Source organism: Talpa occidentalis, unplaced genomic scaffold (assembly GCF_014898055.3).
Source record: "Talpa occidentalis isolate TD23 unplaced genomic scaffold, MPIMG_talOcc4v2.1 talOcc4.15, whole genome shotgun sequence".
Classification (NCBI taxonomy): domain Eukaryota; kingdom Metazoa; phylum Chordata; class Mammalia; order Eulipotyphla; family Talpidae; genus Talpa; species Talpa occidentalis.
Window position 1 is genome coordinate 47,861,760 of NW_023601543.1, and position 7,127 is coordinate 47,868,886.

Here is a 7,127-nt window from a genome sequence, read left to right on the forward strand (position 1 = left end):
TATTTCTGTGTGTGTCTGTGTGTGTGTGTGTGTGTGTGTGTGTGTGTGCAGCATCTAGCACAGTGCCTATCCTGGGAGCAATGTCAGTGGGTGGTGCCTGCCCCTCCCCCCATCTCACCCTTTTGGTTCTCAAGCTTCTGTAAGGAATAAGATGTGCTTCTGCTCCCCGCCTCAAAAGAGTTCACAGTCCAAAGCGGGCGAGGAAGAGCTAGACGCTCAAGAGCCCATGCTGCCAGAGAGATCTGTCCAAAGTGCGAACTACAGGGGCAGAGGGAGGGAAAGCCACCTAACACAGGGGTAGTAGAAAACATTCGCACAGAAAGCCACATTGAATTTCAGTGTCTGGGGGTGAGTTAGGGAAGGGGGCGGCGGCAGGCATAAGGAAGTTTGAGGTGGCGCAGGAAGCATGTGAGTATGATGGGAAACAGATAGGTTAGGGCCGGACTGAACAGCCTTGAAGGCCACGCTAAACACTTTGGACTTCATCTTGCAGGCAGTAATGAGCCATCAGAGGTTTTGCAAGTAGGGGAGTAACCTGATCAGAGCTGTGTTTAAAGAAGATTAATTAAAAATAATGTCTGGTGTGTTTAATTCACGACTAGCCCTGGGCTTTAGAAAAGACAGGAGATGGAGAAAACAAGGCCCCAATGAACAGGCAATTCACAAAATAATGGCCAATAAACATATGAAAAGATGTAACCCCACTAGAAAGCAAAGAAATGCAAATCAAGCAACAATGAGATACCATATTTGGCCTATCAAATTAGCAAGGATTAAAAATGATAGTACTTGATGCTGTGGAGGGTTTTGTGAGAAGGGCCATTGGTGCACACTGCGGGTTGGGGCCGGGGGTGACCTCGGCAAATCACTTGGGCCTTTCAGAGGGGCAGTTTGACAAGAGATATGGGAAGTTTTTTAAAAGTGTACATTTTATGACCCAGAAATCTCACTTCTGGGCAGTTGTCGTAAAGAAATCCTTGTGGATGTGAGTAAAAATTTATGCCCCAAATGTCCCCTCACCCTGGCGTTATTTATAAAAGCAAATAACTGGATGGAATGGAGAAAGTGTTAAAACTGAGTGACCTTGGCCTCTGAGAGTGGACCTTCATATTTCTGAATCCTCAAAGGCTGGAGGCTGGAGACAAAACCGCTGTTTCTTTTTAAAACTGCCCATGGTGGGTTGTCCAGGTCTCTAAAGGGAGCTGCTGAAATTCGTCCCGAGGGCAGACAGTGCCTTTGTTCCACCAGGGACCCACAGGCAGGCCTCTTGGTCATGCAGATGCACCTCAAGTACCTATTCATTGTCTTGGGGCAGCCCTGACTCCATATGCAGATGCTGGAAGCAGCACTGTTCGGCATTCTGTTTAATAATGTAAAAGGCTGGCTGCTTTGTGGGCTGGGCAGCATCTCTGCAGAAGCTCTTGTGATGGTAAACGATTTTCAGCTTCCTTTGGCCCGGCTTTGAGACAGCGTGGGGGCAGGTGGGGCGGGGTCAATGACAGCCCTGGCATGGGAATAGAAAGGACAGAAGAAAAGAGTCTTGGGTTTGGGGGGGATAGGGTCCCAGCAATGTGGCGGCAGCTGGATTAAAGACCCCGACCGCCAGCAGTGAGCCCTGGGAAAGGGCAGAGGCTCCCAGAGCAACGAGGCTGCTACCAATCGTAATTCCTGATGCCAGTGTTAGCCCCAGAGAGGATCCATACCTGAACAGATTTTAGGGGGCACGTAGAGGAAAAATAAGCTTAATAGTTGCTTAGAATGAAACTCCAGTTAATCAAGGCAGGGCAGGGGTGCATAGTGATAGAAAACCCCACTTTCAAGTCAATACTAGGACAGGTGGAATATGAATACAGCAAAACTTGAAGGTGGTTGCAGTTAGCTGAGTTTTGGAAAATGTCGCTCTGATGTCTTGAAGTCATGGGGACATCGGTAAAGCAGGCCAGGCCAGGCTCTGCTGTAGGTAGGGGAACTGAGACAGACAGAGGCTGCTTTCACACTTGGACCCAGGGACTCAGAACTGGCTGCAGCAACATGGAAGGAGATGGGGTAAGCGGGAATGAAGGTGCCAGGAGGGCAGGAAGAACCCCAGAGCAGAAGGCAAGGGTTGCAAGTGACAAAGGAAAATAGAAGGACACCATCCAGGGGCAGCAGCCTTGTGAACTCAGGGAGAGCCCTCTGAACTCCCAGGTGGGCTCTCAGACTAGGACCATTTGGCTTTTCGGTGTGATTGTGGAAGTTCAGAGAACTGGAGAGGCTCAAGTCCCAAAGGCATAGGATGTCTAGACAGATGGCCAAGCAATCGTTCAATATTATGGTGTAGAAAGTGTTCCTGACAACAAAAAGCTATGCCAATCAAAGGGATGTGGTAAGTGGTAACAATTTAGATGTGGGTGAGGGAGAGAGGGTGGTTGAAGGAGGCCTCCCAGGATCCTTGGGTGGAGTGCGAAGCCTGGCACAGACCATGCCAAGGAAGGCAGAAGAGGTCGTTGTGTTCTCACGGCTTCAGCAGTAGTGAGGAGACGGTTCCTCCCAACAGTGCCAGTTAGTAGTCTTGGGGAAGGACTTGGATGGGCTGGCCAGATCACATGCATACCTATGACTGAACAGGCTGATCTCTAGTCCAAAGAAGGAGGAAACAGAGTCTAGGCAAGATGAAAACCACAGATTTTCTGGACTCAGAAATTATAGTGAAGGTTAACTAGAAATGGGAGCTTTGACCAATACAGTCTCAGCAGTGTGTCCACGGAGAAAGAAGATCATTGCATCAGAAGTTCAAGTTAAAATATCACTGAGATCCTTCTCCTACCTCCCCACTGCCAATCTGTCACTTCCTCCCATCCCTCAACTCCACTGTCTAAGGCCAAGGCCTCCATAACTCTCCCCTTGTCTCTTGCTCCTGGCTCCTCACTGCTCTCCCTGCTTCCAGGCCTGCCCTCTTCCAACTGTTGCACACACCATTACCTCCACAGGGATGATCCGTCTCGGCCAGAGGCAGCAGAGTTTGGTGATATAGTTTGGTGATTGAGAGTGTGGGCTTTTGGGCCTCCCAGGTGACACAAGGAGTTAAGTCCCAGCACTATGAAGCTATCAGCAGCCACTGCAACATGAGTTCAAGCCCCAGCCAGGGAGCTACCCACATGGCACAGCAGACCTCTTCTGTCTTGCCCGCTGCTCCCCTCAGAAGTGTATTTCAGTAGTTTGACCTGTTCTGCTCCCCACTATCTCTGGTGAATCCCCTCACAACCCCGGCACCTCTGGCCACACCCCAGCTCTTGTATGCATAAATAAATAAAATAAATCTTTTAAAAAAGGACGGTGGGCTTTTTCTGAGTGTGGATCCTACTCCTAGCACTTTCTAGCTTTGTGACCTGAGCGAGTTGCTTCATGTCCGCTGTCTTCACTTTCCCTCAGCAACTCCATAAGCTTGTTGTAAGGACTGTATGAGTTAGTGTTCTGTAAGGTGCCTAGAACAGGCTTTGACATTTAGTATGTGCCATATAAGTGTTGAGAAAGAGAAGACATTGTCATTCCCCCAAAACAAGCCCCATTAGCTCACCTCCTCCAGGAAGTCTCCCTGCCTGTCCCTCCCTGGCCAGCAAAGGAGCTGGCCTATACCACAGCTCAAATCCTTGTGCAAGCATGTCTCCCTCAGGGCTTAAGGGCTTCCTGATCCATAGTTGGCCCCAGCACAGAACACAGCACCTCACACATAAGCAAGGGCCCAGTCAATGCTGAACGTATGGATGATTCACATTTGAAGCGCTCTTTGCACTTAACACAGTGCTTTTCACATAGTTACCTCAAACTATATCCCACACTTTAGGATGGGTATTCTCACTCCAATTGGTGAGGTGGGGAAGCTGAGGTTCTAAGAAGTAAGGGGGCACCACCATTATGTAGCAGGGCTGGGGCACGAGCCTGGGTGTTCTGCTGTCCAGACAGTGGGAAGAGGGCCCTGGCTTAAGGGTTAGTGGTGTCTAATTTCAATCCCATGTTTTCAGACCTCTGAGCCTCAGTTTCCCCACCTGATTCATGAAGGGGTGTAACTAGAAGACACCTCTGGCAACTTCTAGGTACAGTATTACCTCCCCCTTGCCCTCACTACCACCACTTCCCCATACCTGGAATCAGCCCTTAAGAGCATAAAAGACACCAGGGAGCAGGGACAGGGAGAGGTGACAACTCTGGCTAGGCCCCAGTGGGGTTGAGCCTTATAGGACTCATTAGATCTTAATGAACTACAGTTGAGAGTATGGATTGCCTCTCAAATCATTTCCTCCTAATTCAGTCTTCCAGAGTCAACAGGTCCCTGGCTTCCCTGGGCTTTCTGCCCACCCTCCTAACTAAACAGATTTATGTAAGGGCTGCCAAGCTCAAGGCAAACATGGTGGGAGGAGCAACAGATGCTAAGGTATGAGCCCCTACCTCTGCCTTGCTGCCCCCTTCAACCTGCATTTCCATCTAGTCAGAGCTGACTTCTTCGGCATGCAGGCCACAGGGCCTCCCTCACACCTGGTGTAACACTCTGCTGTCACCTTCAAAATTCTTCATACTTTTTATTTATTTATTTTTTTAATCTAAGTTTTTTTTTTTAAAGATTTTATTTATTTTTATACAAGAACTGGGGTACAGGGCCTCCCCGGTGGCGCTGTGGTTGAGCACAGGCCTGCAAATCTGCCTGCAGCCTCTGCAGTGCCTGTTCGATACTCGGCCACCGGAGAGGGTCCCTAATGGCACGCAGACCTCTCCTGCCAAGTCTGTTGCTCCCCTCAGCAGTGTACTTCGTCAGTCTGCCTGTTCTGCTCCCCGCTCTAGCTCTGGTGAATTCTCTCACCCTCCCATGCTTCTGACTGTACCCAGTGCTTGTATAAATAAATAAATAAATCTTTAAGAAAAAAAAAAGTACCGGGGTACAGGCCAGATGTGCAGGAGGGCGAGAGGCTTCACCAGAGACAGAGCGGGAAACAGAACAGGCAGACTGATGAAATACATTGCTGAGGGGAGCAGCGGGCACTGCAGGAGAGGTCTGTCGCGCCATGTGGAACCCTCGCCAGCGGCTGGGGATTGAACCGGTGCTGCAGAGGCTGCGTGCAGCTTCACAGTGCAGTGCTCAACCACCTGCGCCACCAGGAAGGCCCTCTTCATACCTTTTAAACAAGAGGTCCTATAATTTTTTTTTGCACTGGACCCTGCAAAGCATATAGGATGTTGACTGTGGACTGTGGTCTATGGATAGGGTACTTCCTAGCAAAATGGCAATTCTGGCTTCCCAGGAAGCCCATGGAGTTTGGTTTCTTGGGTTGATGCCCAGAGATGAGGATATACTTGACCAAGTTCACACAGCACAACCAGTCAGTGCTCTCTCATTTTTCTTTCCAGTAGACTGCTCTGAGGAGCTACTGCCGCCATTACTACTTCCATCAATGAAACAGGTTCTTTCTAGTTTCCTTCCCAGATGCTCATACTTGCTCTCTTGTAAGAGAGCTCATTACCTCAAATGGCAGACCATTCTATTGTCAGACGGCTGTACCTCTGGGGAAAGTTCCTTCAGAAAACCATGTCAGAACTTACCTCCTTGGCCTCCCCGGTGGCACAGCGGGTTAAGCACAGTCCTGTGAAGCTGTTCGCAGCCTCTGCAGTGCAGGTTCAATTGCCGGCCGGCCAGGGAGATTGCCACATGGCACGGCAGACCTCTCCTGTCTCGCCCACTGCTCCCCTCAGCAGTGCTTTTGGTCCGTCTGCCTGTTCTGTTCCCTGCTCTGTCTCTGGTGAATCCTCTCACCCTCCTGCACCTCTGGCCTTGTACCCCAGCTATTGTATAAATAAAAATAAATAAATCTTTTTTTTAAAAAAAGAACTTACCTCCTCATATTATTTGTTCCTTTGGTCCTGGTTATTTTCTTGAGGAACACTTAGAATTAAGTGACGCCCTCTTAACACACCCAAATAGTAGGCCAGCAAGGCAGCTTTTCTACAGATAAGAATATATGTGAAATTTGACTACCCTTGGCCCCTGAGCCCCAGGCACCCGAGTTTCCATTGGGGAAGCACAGCAAAGGCCATCACAATTGAGATCATTTACCTGTTGTGCTCCTGGGAGGGAGAACACTCAAGAGTGTGGGCAGCTTATGGTTGATGGTCTGTGTCTTTGGATGTGAGGTCTGGGGCTATGAGGCTTCCCAGATCCCCTGGTTCTCTGTAGAGCTGGTCAGGTCTTACTTCAGAAATAAGTCCATAGGACAATTGTGACAGGGATCTGGGGGGCTTCAGAAGAGGCTATAGGGAAGAAGGGGCATGTTGCTGCTCTTGTATCCTGGCTGAGGGAGGGCCTGTGGCTAAAGTGCCAGCGGAAGGCAGGCAGGGTGGACTTTTGCAAGGATGGCTGACTATGGGCCTGGGCGGTTTCTGGGTTGGTTCCCCACATGCCTCTCTGTTCCTGGGTGCTCAACCCTGGTTGCACATTAGAATCATCCCTAAGCTGTTTGGAAAGACCTGTTCTCGGGCCCCCTGTCCAGACCTGAATTTTCTCAACTTGGGATGTGGCCTATGCATCAACATTTAAAACGGCTCCCTGATGATCCTAACAGGCAGCTGAGGCTGAGGACTGCTCATTTAGAGCAAAGCTTCGCCAACTTCAATGTGAAGACAATTCCCCCTGGTGTCTTGTTCAGATGAAGATGAGGATTCAGCAGGTCTAAGAGTGGGGACGCCTAAGAGTCTGCATTGCTAACGAGCTGCCAGGGGACAGCCATGCTGTGATCCTCAGACAACATTCTGGGGCATCTTTAAGACAAAAATGCCCCACTGAGTGCTCTTAACTCTGGGACCCGGGAGGTGTATGGGGCCTGAAGGCCCAAGGGCGTACTCAATGACCTCCGAGGACACTGTGATGAGCCATCAGTGGACAGGATTCCGAGGCCCAGCTCATCTAGACAAGCCTCAGGCTTGGCCCCGAGACAGCAGTACTGGCTGAGTAAGTGGTTCCCCAGTGACAGGCAGGAAGCCCTGTGACTGAGCTCTTTGGAGCTCAGAATGTGCTTTTAGAAGCCAAATCCCAAGGCTCCCAAGCAACTTGTCCTCTGATCTCAAGAGCCTCGGCATGTGCTGGCCACACCTGCTTCTGAGGA